The following is a 15,905-nucleotide window of genomic DNA, read 5'->3' on the forward strand; positions in this document are numbered from 1 at the left end:
GGAGGCAGAGGTTGCAGTGAGCTGAGATTACACCACTGCACTCCAGCCTGGGCAACAGAGTGAGACTGTCTCAAAAAACAAAACAAAAGTCAAAAGCAACAGATGTTGGCATGGATATAGACAAAAGGAAACATTTACACACCATTGGTGGGAATGTATATTAGTACAACTTCTATGGAAAACAGTATGGAGATTTCTCAAAGAACTAAAAATAGAATGACCATTCAACCCAGCAATCCCACTACTGAGCATCTATCCAAAGGAAAAGACATCATTATAGAAAAAAGATACCTGCACCCATATGTTTATCGCAGCACTATTCACAATAGCAGAGTTACGGAATCAACCTAAGTATCCATCAACAGTTGATTGGATAAAGAAAATGTGGTAGATACACATCATGAAATACTATGCAGCCATAAAAAAAGAATTAAATCATATAATTTGCAGCAACCTGGACAGAGTTGGAGGCCATTATCCTAAGTGAAATAACTCAGAAACAGAAAATCAAATAGTGCATGTTCTCACCTTATTAGTGGGAACCAAACAATTGGTACACATGGACACACAGATGGAAATAAATAGACACTGGGGACTCCAAAGGGAGGGAGGATAGAAGGAGGGTGAGGGTTAAAAATTACCTATTGGGGGCCCACGCCAGGCCAGTAGCTCACGCCTGTAATCCAAGCACTATGGGAGGCCGAGGCAGGCGGATCACCTGGGGTCAGGAGTTAGAGACCAGCCTGGCCAACATAGAAAAACCCCCGTCTCTACTAAAAATACAAAAATTAGGCGGGTATAGTGGTGGGTACCTGTAACCCCAGCTACTTGGAAGGCTGAGGCAGGAGAATTGCTTGAACTTGGGAGGCAGAGACTGCAGTGAGCCCAAGATCATGCTATTGTACTCCAGCCTGGGCGACAAGAGCGAAACTCCAACTCAGGAAAAAAAAGAAAAAATTATCTATTGGGTACAATGTTCACTGTTTAGGTGATAGGTACACTACAAGCCCAAAGCTCACCATTACACAATGTACCCATGTAACAAACCTGCACATATACTCCCTGAATCTAAAAAAAAAAAAAAATAAGACTCAAGTTCAATAGTTTTACATACCAAATTTTAAGACAATGAGGGAATTAATTTATTAACTTATGCTGCTAAATTAACTTTCCTGTGGTCCTAGAAATAAAGCTATTCCTGCTATCTCTGTAAAACTAAAGATCAGAGTGAAACTTGTAAAATAAATCAATATAAACTATTACCATTTGCAGCTACTTATCTATGTAATTCAGGGTTTTCAAATACTTCACAAATATAAAGAGAAGTCCAAAGCCCTTTTAAACTAAATTAATTTGTTGTTCAAAATTGTTTTATTTGCTTCATTAAATGAACCCTATAAGAAGTTTAAATTATAGGGTAGGGCACAGTGGGTCACACCTGCAATCCCAGTGCTTTGGGAGGCCAAGGTGGGAGGACTGCTTGAGGCCAGGAGTTCAAGACCAGCCTGAACAACATAATGAGACCGCATTTCTAGAAAAAAATTCTTTTTAATTAGCTGGGCATGGTGGCATGTGCCTGTAGTCCTAGCTACTCAGGAGGCTGAGGCAGGGGCATTGTTTGAGCCCAGGAGCTCGAAGCTGTGGTGAGCTATGATTGGGCTACTGCACTCCAGCCTGGCAGACAGAGCAAGACCATGCCTCTAAAATGTATAATAATAGTAAAATGACTAATAATAAATAATTATGTTTTAAAAATTTAAATTATAAAACTTAACACTACTCAAACATTACTTTTACAAATCTATGTAATGTATTGGATACCATGTAAGACTGTGTTTCAAGAGGACGTTTCCCTGGGAAATAAGAAGAGACTGCTGGGCAAGATCATTTCTAAGGGTGATTATTAGTTTTATATTCTTGGCAATAATATTGAAAATAGCCAAAATGACTTGACACGTGTTAGATTTTAAAAGACCAAATATTGCAAAATCATCATCCACAAGTGAAAAGCATGAAAGACTGGCAACTATTAGTACTTCCAGTGTGTGTCACCTTTTTGAGCCCAGTTTAGAAGACAATGCATCTTTTTTTCACCATGAAATTTATGTCACTTTTTTTTTTTTTTTTTTTTTGAGACAGAGTTTCACTCTTTTTACCCAGGCTGGAACAGAGTGCAATGGTGCAACCTCTGCCTCCCAGGTTCAAGCGATTCTCCTGCCTCAGCCTCCTGAGTAGCTAGGATTACAGGCATACACCACCATGCCTGGCTAATTTTTGGTCAGGCTGGTCTCAAAGTCCTGACCTCAGGTGATCTGCCTGCCTTGGCCTCCCAAAGTGCTGGGATTACAAGTGTGAACCACCGCGCTGGCCACAAAAATGTTTTAATAGCAGTATAATAAATGGTAGTAAAACAAATGAAATATGATGCTGGATCTAAGATAAAACTAGACAATATAAATTCATGGCAGCTGACCAATTTTTTTTTGCTCTTATCACATTTCTGAAATCTAGTAAACTCATCAAATTCCACTGTCATTTATTCCAACTCTAGGGGAAATTCAGAAAATTCTCCTCTTGTCAAGTTGCAACAGATCTCAGGTTCTAAAACCATGGTTTTGTTCATTAGAATTGGAGTTTATTGTCTGTGGGGCAAAACAAAAGTGAGAGCAAGCCATCATGAATAAGCAAAGACTTTTTAAACACTGAACTGAGAGAGTAACTGCAAAGCAGAGCATAATTTAAAGCCAGGTTATGCCTGCGACCACAGGCTAGAAACAAGATCCTAAATGTAAAAGAAGACCAATCGTTCACACATATTCTTCTTGCAACAGAAATTTACAGTAAAACTGTGTTATTGTTCTCACACTACTGCTTGGATAAAGGTATCACTGTTGGTTGTGTCCTCTAGTTTCCCAACCTTAAATTTCCTCCTCCTTCCTTTCATGTCAATCCATTTTCCGCAGCACAAGGATGAGGGACAAACATTTCTTCGTAGACCAAAGTTTTAAATACAGAAGAAAAAAATAAATGTCATAGCGCTAGATGGTCATCTGACTCTCACATGAATTTATTGCTGCTGCGGACTCCAAATCTCTATGCATTAAGCTATTCTTTAGTCATTCAATTTTTAATATAGTAGTCCCTGACTTATACTCAAGGTATATGTTCCAAGACCCCTGGTGGATGCCTGAAACCACAGACAGTACCAAACCCTATCTATTGCTATGTTTTTTTCCTAATCATCTATACCTATAATAATGTTTGAGGTGTGACAGGAAAACTAGTAGGAGCTTCTTTTTCCTTTTTCACAATTTCTCAGATGGAAGATTCATTTTTACCATGGATCTTAGCAACCTCAGCATATGATTTTCTTTTTCTGTCCTTATTAAGTCAAAAGCTTTCACCTTTTCACTTAAAGGAGACACTTGACAGCTTCTTTGGCATATCCAAATGGCCAGCATTACTCTCCTTGTCCTTTGGGGCCATTATTAAGTAAAATAAGGGCGACTTGAATGCAAGCACTGAGATGCTGACAGGCAATCTGATAACCAAGCTGGCTACAAACTGACTGATGGACGGGCAGTGTCTGCAGCGTGGATCCGATGGACAAAGGGAGGTTTCATGTCTTAGGCAGGATGGAGGGGGCTGCTGTGAGATTTCATCACACTGCTCAGAATGGCAAAAACTTTAAACTTATAAATTGTTCACTTCTGGAATTTTCCATTTAAAATTTTCAGACCATGGTTGACTGCAGGTAGCTGAAACTATGGAAAGTGAAACCACAAATAAGAGAGGACTACTTTAAACATGCTATTATCTACATGAGGAAAATGAAAGGTGCTTAGTGATGCTGATAAAAGTACGTGGACATTTTTATCACTGACTTCTGTAATTTGTCATGATTGATTTCTTCATATGTATAATTCCACAAAAGGAAGCATACAATGCAGTGAAAATTTTCCCAAGTTTATTATAAAGATTCTGAAATATAATCTGAAGGGGTAAAGTTCTTAAATAGATGGTTACTAAGTATGACCTGCTTAAATGAGAGGGAGATGGAGAAATAGAAGAAACAGAAATTGAATGCGAAGTGGAATAAGATGGGATTGTTTTTCTATTTCCCAAGAAAATGATATGGGAAGATGAGGGGATGCTAAAAGAAAAAAAGCAAGAAGTTTGCTGACTTCTTAGATTGCGTGAGAAAGGGAAAGAACTGATGGAAGAAGCAGTCATTCCTCTGTATCAGAAGGGGATTGGTTCCAGGACCCCAGAATACCAAAATCCATGCATACTAAACTCCTGCAAATCACAGACCCAGAAAGTTGGCTTTCTGTATAATGCAGGTTTCACACCCTGTGAATACTGTATTTTCCATTCTCATTTGGTTTCAGACGCAGAAAATACCTGAGTATTGTATTTTCCATTCGCATTTGGTTTCGGTTGCAGGACCCAGAATGTATGGAGGGCTGACTGTATTGAAAAAATCCATAAAAGTGGACCCTCCAAGTTCAAATGTGTTGTGTTCAAGGGTCAACTGTATTTAAAACAAGCACTGCAGTGTGAAAAGCCAGAAGGACCAGTTCGGTAGGCCAGTTGTCATTTTTCAGGTCACGGGTAGTGTTGACATGTATGAGTATGAGCTCCTAGGAAAGTTCTGAAACATTCAGGTCAAAGCATAATTTGGTATTTCTAGCATGGTATTCTACATATACCATATTTTAAAATCTGAATGTGGTTTATTTTTAATAGCACTAAAATCTTTTGCAACCTTCCTACTGTAATTCAAGGTCATTAAGCATTGGGAGGACTCCAGTCCCAAAGTTAATTATAAAAATAGCAGTCATGATGTACTGCTTCAGTGAGAAAGTCCTATGATGATCTAGAGTCTAAAAAATCTTTTTTCGGATGACTGATTTTTAAAGCTAATACTACTGACATTTTTCTAAACTGAAAGCCTCTTGCTATCATTACCTGATTTGTGTTTATAATAATTCTCTGAGAATTGAAGGAAAGAAGTTATTATATCAGTCTTACAGATTCTGAAGCCCAGGTATAAAGTTTCTGGTAGATCGAAGTTTTTAAACTTCTATCTCAGTTAATAATCTACCAGATTATTACTAACAGGGTAAAAGGCCAGTTCTATCACAAAACTTCATCTTAGTCCAGAAGGACTGAGAATACCTAAGACTATAAACATTCATGTTTAGAAAAAAATAAATTCCAGCCCAATAGCTGAATGAAGTATTATATAGCTAAATAATCTAGTTTGAGCTTTCGAATAAATACATAGGAAAAACTGACTGCACCTAAATATCATGTATTGTGAATATTAGAGAACTTATTTTCTTAATGAAAAATCAAACCAAAGTGCATTTAAAATAGAAGGGATTTATTTACCTACCCCTTCATTAATTTGTTGGGCTTGGCAATACTGGAAAAGAGAAAGAAATCATACTGATATAGTTAGGATTCTCCCTTGTCACTCATGCACGATGAATTTTCCAAAAATATATTTAGATTTTCCATAAATTCTTCAAAGCAGTTGAACTTCAATTTATTTAAATTGTCTTCAACAATAAACTAGAACATAATTAAAAGACAATAGATGTTCAAACATTTAAGTTATTCAGTTGTGTGTAGCATATCAAAGAGGTGAAAAGCTGTTTTAAATCTTAAAGACACTGTGTATTTAATACAGATCTTTTCAATGAATATTTTCCTTTATAATTTATAGTAGTTTTAAATAAGTTTCAAATAAATAGGCCCTTTTGGTTTATTATTAGACTAATGATTTATTCTTTTCTCCCTTCCCCTCTTTTTAGAGCAAGAGCTGTTATGTAGCTATATGGGAATACATATAACAGCATAAAAGCATGCTTTTATATTTCAAGTATTAAACTCAAATTTGCTTCCTAATAAATGCAAATTTGAGCCCATAAGACCACTTCTTCACCAATTATCACTTCAGTGACACTTAGCATTCAAAGCAACATAAAACATAAAAAAGAGAAAATATATGTCTTTAACGAGTAAGCCCAAGACTTTCTAAAAGTTCTAAAAGTAAATATTTTATCTCTTAATGGAATCTATAAAGACAAAACATTCCAGGTAATAGAGTACAATGTGCTTAGCTGCGGGTGAAGCAAGAAAGAGAGGGCCAATATGAAAGTATGCCAACTATCACCCTGGTGTCAGGGAAAAGGGAAATTTCCTGAAGGGACTAAGTCTTACATTGCCTTAAAAAAGGAAGATGAGGCTGGGTGTGGTGGCTCACGCCTGTAATCCCAACATTTGGGAGGCCAAGGTGGGCGGATCACAAGGTCAGGAGTTCAAGACCAGCCTGGTCAACATGGTGACACCCCATCTCTATTAAAAATACAAAAATTAGCTGGGCATGGTGGTGGGTGCCTGTAGTCCCAGCTACTCAGGAGGCTGAGGCAGGAGAATTGCTTGAACCTGGGAGGCGGAGGTTGCAGTGAGCTGAGATGGCACCACAGCACTGCAGCCTGGGTGACACTGGGTGGGATTCCGTGTCAAAAAAAAAAAAAAAAAGGAGGATGAAAGTTATCTGGACTTATACCACCAGAAAGTTGGAAAAGAGAAAGTCAAGCTGGTGACAATTATGTTTTCTTTCCAACCTCCAGGTTCAGTGATTCTCCTGACCTGTGCTTTGGCCAGCCATTTTTTTCTAAACCTCTGAATACTCTTCTTCCAGACAGTCAAGGCAGAGCTAGCTTGGAGAAAACATAGAATGAATACACAGAGGCATCAACACCAGTTTCTCAAGTCACCTTTGCCACCAACGAGAGAGAAGAGCAGCAGCAGTCAGGAGCTCCAACTCTGAAACTGGGTAGCTGTGTCTTGGAATCCTAACTTGTAGCTTGTAACGGGTACTGGGACTAAAGGGTTACGTTCCAGCCTTCAAGGTGCTTACAGTTTAGCTGCCTGATTAAACAAATTCACAGGCCAATGTACAGAGCAGTGGCGTCCCAAATTAAGGTACATCAGAATCCCTTGGAGGGCTTGTTATAAAAATACTGCTGAGTCCACTCCCATATCTGATTCACTAGGTCTGGAGTGGAGCCTGAGAACTTGGATTCCTAGCAAGTCCTCAATCAATGCTGATGCAGCTGTCCTATGAGCCACATCGTGAGAAAACTGTTTCAGAGTAAGGCAAATACCTAAAGAGAAGTAGAAATAAAATTAAAGGCATCAACATGATATCCATTTAGGGTGGAGGTGAAAGTGAAAGAGGAGAAGTCTTCTCTACTTAGAGGAGGTGTTAGGTGGGGATCCCAAAGAGGGCAACAGAATTTTGCTTCCTACATATTCCACGTGACAAATGATAAAATGTCCAAAGGAAAAGAGGGTTGGTCTGTTCTTTTTATTATGTCACAAATGATCCACACTCGCCAAGCGAATAACTTAAAAGGGAACATAGTATAAAGAATTCAGCTGATATGGTACAGATCAATGGTGGGGGAATGCTATATCTGGTATCTACTTTTAGTCCCTAAAGAATGCCATTTTGTTTCAGGAAAAGCTTTAGCTTTGCTACTGTAGAAGTGTGTCTTACACGTCAAGATTTCCTTAAAATGCTTGGAGGGTTCTTATATTTATTTTAACATTCCACTCCAGCTGCAACTGCAGGGAAAGCTTCCTGATCAGGCCTCCACCATCTCTCGCCTGATGGTGACCTCCACCTGGTCTCCTACGTTGACACCCCTGTCTCCTTTACTGTGAACTTTCAACGCACAATCAGATTGATCCATTTCAAACTAATGAGTCAGATTATGCCACTTCTAAGTTCAAATCTCTCCACGTCCTGAATGTAAAAGCCAAAATCCTCCTAATGGTTTCTAAGCCCTGCATGATATGGCTCAATGTGGGTGGCTGGCTGGTGCTCAGTGAGTTCCTTAAATGAATGAATGATCTGTATTTCTTCAGTAGTGTGCTTGAAAGGGTACTGTAACTATATGACAAAGGTGATGGTCCCATTGGTCACCCAGGTAGATTTTATCCTTGGCCACATTTTCCACCTTCACTAACCCAAGGCATATGACCTGACCTCCCATTAAATGGGCCTCTTCTCCCATCCACAACTCACATATTTGAGTAATAAGAGGATGAGGGGAGAGTAGGTGGAACAGAATGAATAAGGAAGATGATGTCTGGTGCATCATCATGGTTATCTATCCAAGGAAATTTTGCCTCAGTAGAATTTCAGGGAAACTGACCAATCTAGGATTAAAAAGCTAACTGCATCATGGGCAACTCCCCAAAGCTTTCTAGTCAGACAGAACAGATGCCACAGGAAAGCTGCATTTTCAGAAAAAGCTTGCAGGCAAGTTTAGAGGGGAGTAAGATGGAAGAGAGGAGGTGGTGACAGAATGCTACCTTTGAAATGGACAGGTTTCTTTGCCAGGGGAGGGGGAAAAAAAAGGAATGATAAGCAGACTGCCTAAAAATTATTTTATAATAACACAATTCCAAATGACTTCTCATTTACAATGTAAATATACAATTTACATTGTATATTTAGCAAAATAAAATGACTAGGTTGGGAAGAACCACAGAGGGAAAATACACTACTAATTGTGGTCATCGGCTCAACAGTCAAACTGGAAATGAATTTGTTAACAATGCATTAACACATTTTAGAAACACTGGTTTTCCCCCATGTCTTGGGATCAATATCCCTGTCACTGACATTAAACACCATAGACAATCTCATTTTATGTAGAAGGGTTAAAAATAAAAGGCCATTTTGATTAATATTCTTGCTCTGTGATTAATTCCTATTAGAGTGAAATTAAAACCTCCCAAAACAAAACAAAACAAACAAACAACAACAAAAAAAAACCCTTAGGAGTCAAACATTAAAACTTGAGCCACTGGATAAACTGTCTGTTAGCTTTGTTTTTCATTGCACACCATGGCAAGAATTACTATTAAAATGTCATTTGCCATTGCAGAAAACCAGCTTTTAACATTTCTTCTTGTCACATGCCCAAATTAATTTAAGAAGCCTTGAAGAACTAAATCTGATTTAAATTAAGGTGAAAGCTTTCTGATGCCATGATTAATGTGAGTGTGCTGAGAGTCTGCAAGTCCTAGTTGAGCACCACCAGAGAGAGCCGCCAAATTGGAAGCGATCTCATTTCACTTTAGAAATTAAAAAGCCGTATCATTGGCAGCAGAGGAGCATCACCAAGGTTACTCAAGATCAAATCGCCTGCAAAGATTCTAAGCCAACACCGGAGACTTGGTTGTATCGTGAATGATAACAAACCTTACCAACAGTACCTTCAATGTAGCGTTTTTATGCTGCCCTGAGTGAAATATAGAGGCCACTCAAGTTACTTACTTTATCGGGAGTTAAAATAGAATTGCTGAAACAGCAGACTGGCTACAGACACAAAAACAAAACAAAAAGCCTTTTGTTTAAACAATCCGTAGTGCTTTGTTAAGACCTGGATCATTTAAATGACTGTCTTTGCCATTCTATCTTTTCCGTGTTGCTTACCGTTAAAAAAAAAAAAAAAAAGGTATGGGGGTGGGGGCAACACGTCTCTTTAACTATCTGAAAAAGCAATGATCGTTCATTTTTCCTTTGCTCTTGCATCCAACTTCCCTCTCCCGAGTTAAGGACACCGAGGAAAGCACTTCTTTTGGGGTTACTGTACCCAGAGTAGCACTTAGTATTATAGAAAATTCCGTGCCATCAAATCCAATAGGAGAAGTTAAGTAGCCCCTTTTTGTATATAATTCCCATTCTGTTAATCCCATATTTTTGTCTGCTCTTTTCTTTTTCTGAATAGGGCATTTAATCCACAGTTTCATCCGGCTGGGCAACTTTCCCTCAGGACAAAAATTCCAATAGAGCCAAATGAAATACCACACATTTTTTTTAAGCCTTTAATAACATCATTTGTCTTTGAAAAGCCAACCTAATTAAATTCACAAGACCTGAGCCAGAGAGCACCAAATAAAGTCATCCTTTTTACCAAAGAACTAACAATATGGCGGGGGCCACATTGCAAGCAAGGCTCCCACACCATGTAATGAACAGCCTCGATCTCTGGCTCCATCTCATAACATGCTTCCCCAATTCCCTCTAGGAGACAGAGGCCGCAACCTCCAACCCTCCGCTTTGCCGTGAGTTGACTGCCTCCTTCCTGCTTCTTCAGGGAACATCCTCCCATTCTCTTTCCATATCTGCAATCTTTTCCCCTCCTGCTGACTCCTTTTGTCTACGGCCCTATTTTCATAAGCTCTAGTTTTTAAAACATGTAATAATATCAGCTGTACCCTGCCACCACCTCAAAATACTATCCCTTCCCTCTCTGCTCTGTTGACATCATTCACTCACCTTTATTTCTTTAAAAAAATTACTTTTATTGTTTTTCTGCTTATAAAAATCCTTCTTATCTCAGGAAATGTGGCTTCTTAATCTAAAGACTTCCTTGAAACTGCCCTTTCAAAGGTCACCAATCGCCACCTAACAACCAATTCAACAGCCTTTTCTTACAATGACTCTCTCCCCACCTGTGAGCGCCATGATGACTGCCTCATCCTGGCTGACTTTCTTCTTCCCCAGTTGTGCTCTTTTGCAGACTTCTCCCTCCCAGTGCCCTAAAGTAAAGCTTCCAAGCCTCAACCCTCCCTCCTCCTCACCACTGGCCCTCTCCATCCCCAATCTCATCACTCCACATTCTCACTACTTGTTCCCCGGCTTTGACTCTGATCTCTCTCCCGTGTTTTAGGTGACTTTTCCAACATTTTCAGGCCTGCTACAAACACAACAGTATTTGCAGTCCCAGTCACTGGACTGTGTGCTGGGGACACACAAGTGAAAAGACAAAGCCCTGTTCCCATGGATGTTACTGTCAAGTGGGGAGATAAACATGCAAACACAATTATATAGTGTATCATAAGCAGTGGAATGGTGGAGTGTAAGCTTCCATGACAAGGTAGAAAAGGGCTTCCTGGGGCTACCCAGGGGAAATCCAGGAAAGGTTGTGGGGGACTCTAGCACCCAAGGATGACTCACAAAGGGGAAACAGGAGTTGGCCAGGTGTGAGAGGCTGTGGTTCAGAAGGGAAAAAGTATGGCTTGGGACATGCAGTAGACAGAAAGAAGAACAAGATAAGCTAGCATTCCAACTGAAGGACTTTATCATTACACGTGAAGGCACAAAGTAAAAAAAACTGGGTGGAGGAGTAGAGATGTCTGGGGAGCAAAGGTGATTCCACAGATGAGATGAGACAAACGGGCTTGAGTTCAGGAAGGTTTCTAGATGCTAAGAGCTTAGGTTATATTCTGTTAGTAATGGGGAGCTGGTAAGGAATTTTTAACTAGGGCAGGCTGACCAAGTTTGTTTTAAAGATAACACCCAGGGGTGAGGCTTAATAATACCACCGCTATGAACCTTGTACATAAGCTAGTCATACATACATCTTATCTCTGGCTAGCTTTCAGCCTCTGGAGGAAAGCATTAACGTCATTCATCTTTGATTGCACTATAACATCCAGCCCAGTGCTTCACTTGCAGTATGCACTTAGACAATTTTTCCGTCCACACAAACTTAAGATTACACATCCCAGTTTGTCAGGACTTAGGCTCAGCCGTCGGTAGTATCTTTGTGTCAGTTAACTTCACACATATTACCCTTAAACAGTTAAGTACTGAGGAGCCAATCAGAATTTTAGAGCTTAGAAGGGAACATAGAGATCACAAATTGTTTTTCAGAGGCGGAAGCCAAGTATGAAGATGGGATGTGACTTCCAGTATCCTGCAGCTTGCCACTGACAACACCGCAACCAGAATTCTGGTCTTCCATCTCATCTTCTGGAATCGTTAATGACAACAAAACAAGATGTCAGTGCTACTGCGGTTTTGCGAAATATGAGACAATTATACTTCCTTCCTCTGTTCAGTTGCTTTTTCAGAATAACATAGCACTCCTCCTGCCCCCCCAACTCTATGCCAGTATTTGTTTCCACTAGAAAATGATTTAAAACTGTATAAATGAATATAAGTAATTGAAAGTTTCTTGCTTGAATCTTAAGTGGCTGGGCGTGGTGGCTCACGTCTGCAATCCCAGCACTTTGGGAGGCTGAGGCAGGCAGATCACCTGAGGTCAGGAGTTAGTGATCAGCCTGGCCAACATGGCAAAATCCCATCTGTACTAAAAATACAAAAATTAGCTGGGCATGGTGGTGCACACCTGTAGTCCCAGGTACGTGGGAGGCTAAGGCATAAGAATCACTTGAACCTAGGAGGCGGAGGTTGCAGTGAGCCGAGATCACACCACTGCACTCCAGCCTGGCCACCAGAGCAAGACTCTGTCCCAAAAAAAAAAAAATTAAAATACCTTAGCCAGAGACATCTGACCTTCTCCTTTTGCACATCAATTTTACTGAAGTATTCTTTGGGAAGTAGCAAACTAGGCAAATCATAAACTCAGCTGCAAGTGCTAAATCATTAGTGTATTTATTAATTTCAAATGTTTATCTTTCCTTCCCTTGCAACCTGTGCCTATTTTTTTAAGTCTATTGAGTTACTAATGACCAATTATAACCCTAAAAATAAGCACCAAAAGCCATTAAGATGAAAGAATGGTTATAGATATTAATCAAACATATCATGTGATGCTTCCTTTATTTCTCTTAGACTTATTTGAATTTTAATGAAATCAGGGTGAGTGAGGAGACTTCAGGAGTAACCATGAAGTCACCACCTTTAGGCAACAATGAGCCAATTTGCATTTCTAAGTTAACTGGCTAAAGAAACCAAATCCATCTTTGGCCATGAGATTCCCAGGGTGAGCTTTGTCCCTGTGAACTTCCATAAAATGGAGGGCAGCTGAAAGGGCATCAAAGGGACAGGTCTCTTCAGTGCTCTTGAGGTCTGAGATCAGAACAGACCAGCATGCGTGAGCACCAGGAACCCTTAACTTCTCTGGGTCTTGCTTTGCTTATCTACAAAATGGAAAGGGGGACTGACCAGAGGACTGGGCGGCTCTTTCCAGCTCCAGCATTCTAGGGGTCTTTCAGAGGTTGATGGTGAGTGGCGAAAGGCATCTTGCTCATGTGGATGAAATGAACCTGAGTATTAAGCGTCTGTCACTGTCATCAGAAGGTGTTCCTTGTTCTGTTCCTTCATCCCTCCTCCCCACAGTATATCTCTGGAGCACAACGGGTAGGAAAGAAAGACCCAACTAAATCCTGAGGCCATTTGAGATTTATAAAATTATATCTGTGTTCCATTGCACTTCAATTAAAATGCACCCCTCCCTCCACAGACACTTATAACTTCCACATTGAGGGGCAGGTACACTGAGATATTAATACTTTACATGAATATGTTCATTTCATTCCCATGTAAACAGATATTATGGCCTTTATAGATGAGAAAACAAGATCAAAATGTTGAAGAAACAAACAAAATTAAACTCAAGTAACCTATACCTAGTATGTAACAAAGTCAGGATTGGAATTTAGATGCGACTCAAAGTACTTCACATGACACCTGGACTTCTGTTAGAAAACAGGAGGATGGCTGGGTGTGGAGGCTCACGCCTGTAATGCCAGCACTTTGGGAGGCCGAGGCAGGTGGACGACTTGAGCCCAGGAGTGTAAGACCAGACAGGGCAACAAGGCAAAACCCCATCTCTACAAACACAAAATCTAGCTGGGCACAGTGTTGTGTGCCTATAGTCCCAGCTACTCAGGGGGCTGAGGTGGGAGGATGGATTGGGCCCAGGAAGTCAAGGCTGCAGTGAGCTGTGATCACATTGCTGCACTCCAGCCTGGGCAACAGAGCAAGACCCTGTCTCAAAAAAAAAAAAAAAAAAAAAAAAAGAAAGAAAGAAAGAAAGAAAAAAGAAAAAAGGCAAGCAAGCAGGAACAGGAAGCTTCTGAAGTTTAGGTCACATTTTGACCTAGGTAATGGTTATACAGGTGTTCACTCTATCTCTTAAGCCATACACATTTTATGTACCTCTCTGTGTTATATGTCATATTTTTTTAAAAGTTACAGAAAAAAAGATGAAGAATTCAATGTGGTTAGCATAAGGTGGGCAAAGCAGATGTCCATCCTGGGCCTGTCTGAGGTGGTGGGCAGATGCATCATGCCATCAGGGAGAGCTCTCAATCAATGTCCACAGGCCATTCCTACAAAGGCACCTCCTAGACAGTTCTGGGAAAGTGCCACAGGACCTTCAAGTGGAGAACCGATGGCGAAAGACAAGGGGTATCTGCGACATCTCAGGGACCCATGTGCTCTAGGCAGATAAATAAGACAGACAAGCACCCTCATCAAATCCAGAAGGAGGCCCACAACCTCTCCCAAGACAAACATACTTGTCTACACCAAAAGGGAGCTAGGAGGCTTCATGACAACTAAGGGTGGATGCAGTCACCCTCAAAGTCTGCTTTCGGTAACTGTAGATAAATCTGGCTGGAACAACTTGGAAATCTAGTCCATAATTTTAGGAAAGGTAAATCATTCTCTTCTTTTTTTTTTGAGACAGTCTCACTCTGTCACCAGGCTGGAGTGCAGTGGCGCGATCTCAGCCCACTGCAGCCTCTGCCTCCCAGGTTCAAGTGATTCTCCTGCCTCAGCCTCTTGAGCAGGCTGGGACTACAGGCATGCGCCACCACACCCGGCTAATTTTTGTATTTTTAGTAGAGACAGGGTTTCACCATGTTGGCCAGGATGGTATCTATCTCCTGACCTCGTGATCCGCCCGCCTTGGCCTCCCAAAGTGCTGGGATTATAGGCATGAGCCACTGCGCCTGGATGGTAAATCATTCTTTAATGTTAAACAGGTCGATGTGTGTACCATTGTTTTTAATCACTTGCTGTAAGTAGTTATTTTTTCACATTGTGTAATAAATTCTCAACTCCTATCCTTTCAGGTATAATAAATATAACCCTCTGACTTTGAATGACATAGGCCAGATTCAACACTCCTCCTTGTGCTCACACTTTTTAAATTCTAGAGCCACAGAGCATGCTGACCTGCTAAAATGCATTTCTTCAGGAAAGGGCTGTGACTAGAGAACATTTCTGATGCCAACAACAGCTGCTCTGTGAACTAATTCAGGCAGGAGTGTACACAGAGACAGTAACTACAATGCCTGTTAAACATACTGTCAGAAATTATGTTTATCTCTCTCTCAAGTTGGGCTTTTTGGGGATGGAGCCTTAAAAGTGACATGTCTTTATTTCAGCCTTTAATATGCTCATAGTTGTCAAATGAGGTCTACAGGTTACAAAAAAGCAAAATCTGAACCTCTCATTCAGCTTACTCCTATCTCTTGATTTCTTTTCCACTTAGTTGTAGCCCTTTCCATAAAGCTAAAAACTATGCAGATAAAAATTTAGCCAGATTTAGGTTACTTATCATCACAGCTATCTCCAATGAAGTTCATGAAGGATTCAAACAATGATGGATGTAAAAAGGGTAGACTTCTTCTGGAAACGCAGTAAGAAGCTGAGTGAATTCTTCACAGATAATGGGATCCATCCTCAAAAATTTATTTTTTGTTGCTACCCAGATGTCTATTGAAGCAAATATTAAAATGCCATTTTTAAATCTGGGTAAATGTTGAGTATCTCTTATCCGAAATGCTTGGGACCAGAAATGTTTCAGATTTGGGTTTTTTTTCTGATTTTAGAATATTTGCATTATAACTACTGAGAGAGAATCCCTAATCCCAAAACCCAAAATGCTCAAATGAGTACTTCCTTTGAGCATCATGTCAGTGCTCAAAAAGTTTTGGATTTTGGAGCATTTCAGATTTCTAATTTTCAGATTAGGGATGTTCAACCTGTACATGTTTGTATCTTCATTAGCAGTGAATCATTACCTAAATCTCCAGTAACAAATCAACAA

At 40.1% G+C, this 15,905-nt stretch overlaps 1 protein-coding gene across 18 annotated transcripts in view; it reads right to left on the reverse strand.

Moving 5' to 3' along the window:
* The window catches only part of NHSL1 (NHS like 1), a 273,639-nt gene that overhangs the window by 54,302 nt on the left and 203,432 nt on the right, over positions 1–15,905 (reverse strand). The window contains exon 1 of one of the 18 annotated variants that reach the window (XM_063725008.1): positions 813–1,019. The exons of 16 other annotated variants lie outside the window; for them this stretch is intronic. The gene's annotated coding sequence lies outside the window, so the exon portion shown is untranslated. Of the gene's footprint in view, positions 1–812; positions 1,020–15,905 lie in introns of those variants that run through there. One more of the 18 variants, XM_054558223.2, reaches the window with a different exon arrangement.

The sequence above is a fragment of the Pongo abelii genome, chromosome 5, assembly GCF_028885655.2.
Source record: "Pongo abelii isolate AG06213 chromosome 5, NHGRI_mPonAbe1-v2.0_pri, whole genome shotgun sequence".
Lineage (NCBI taxonomy): Eukaryota > Metazoa > Chordata > Mammalia > Primates > Hominidae > Pongo > Pongo abelii.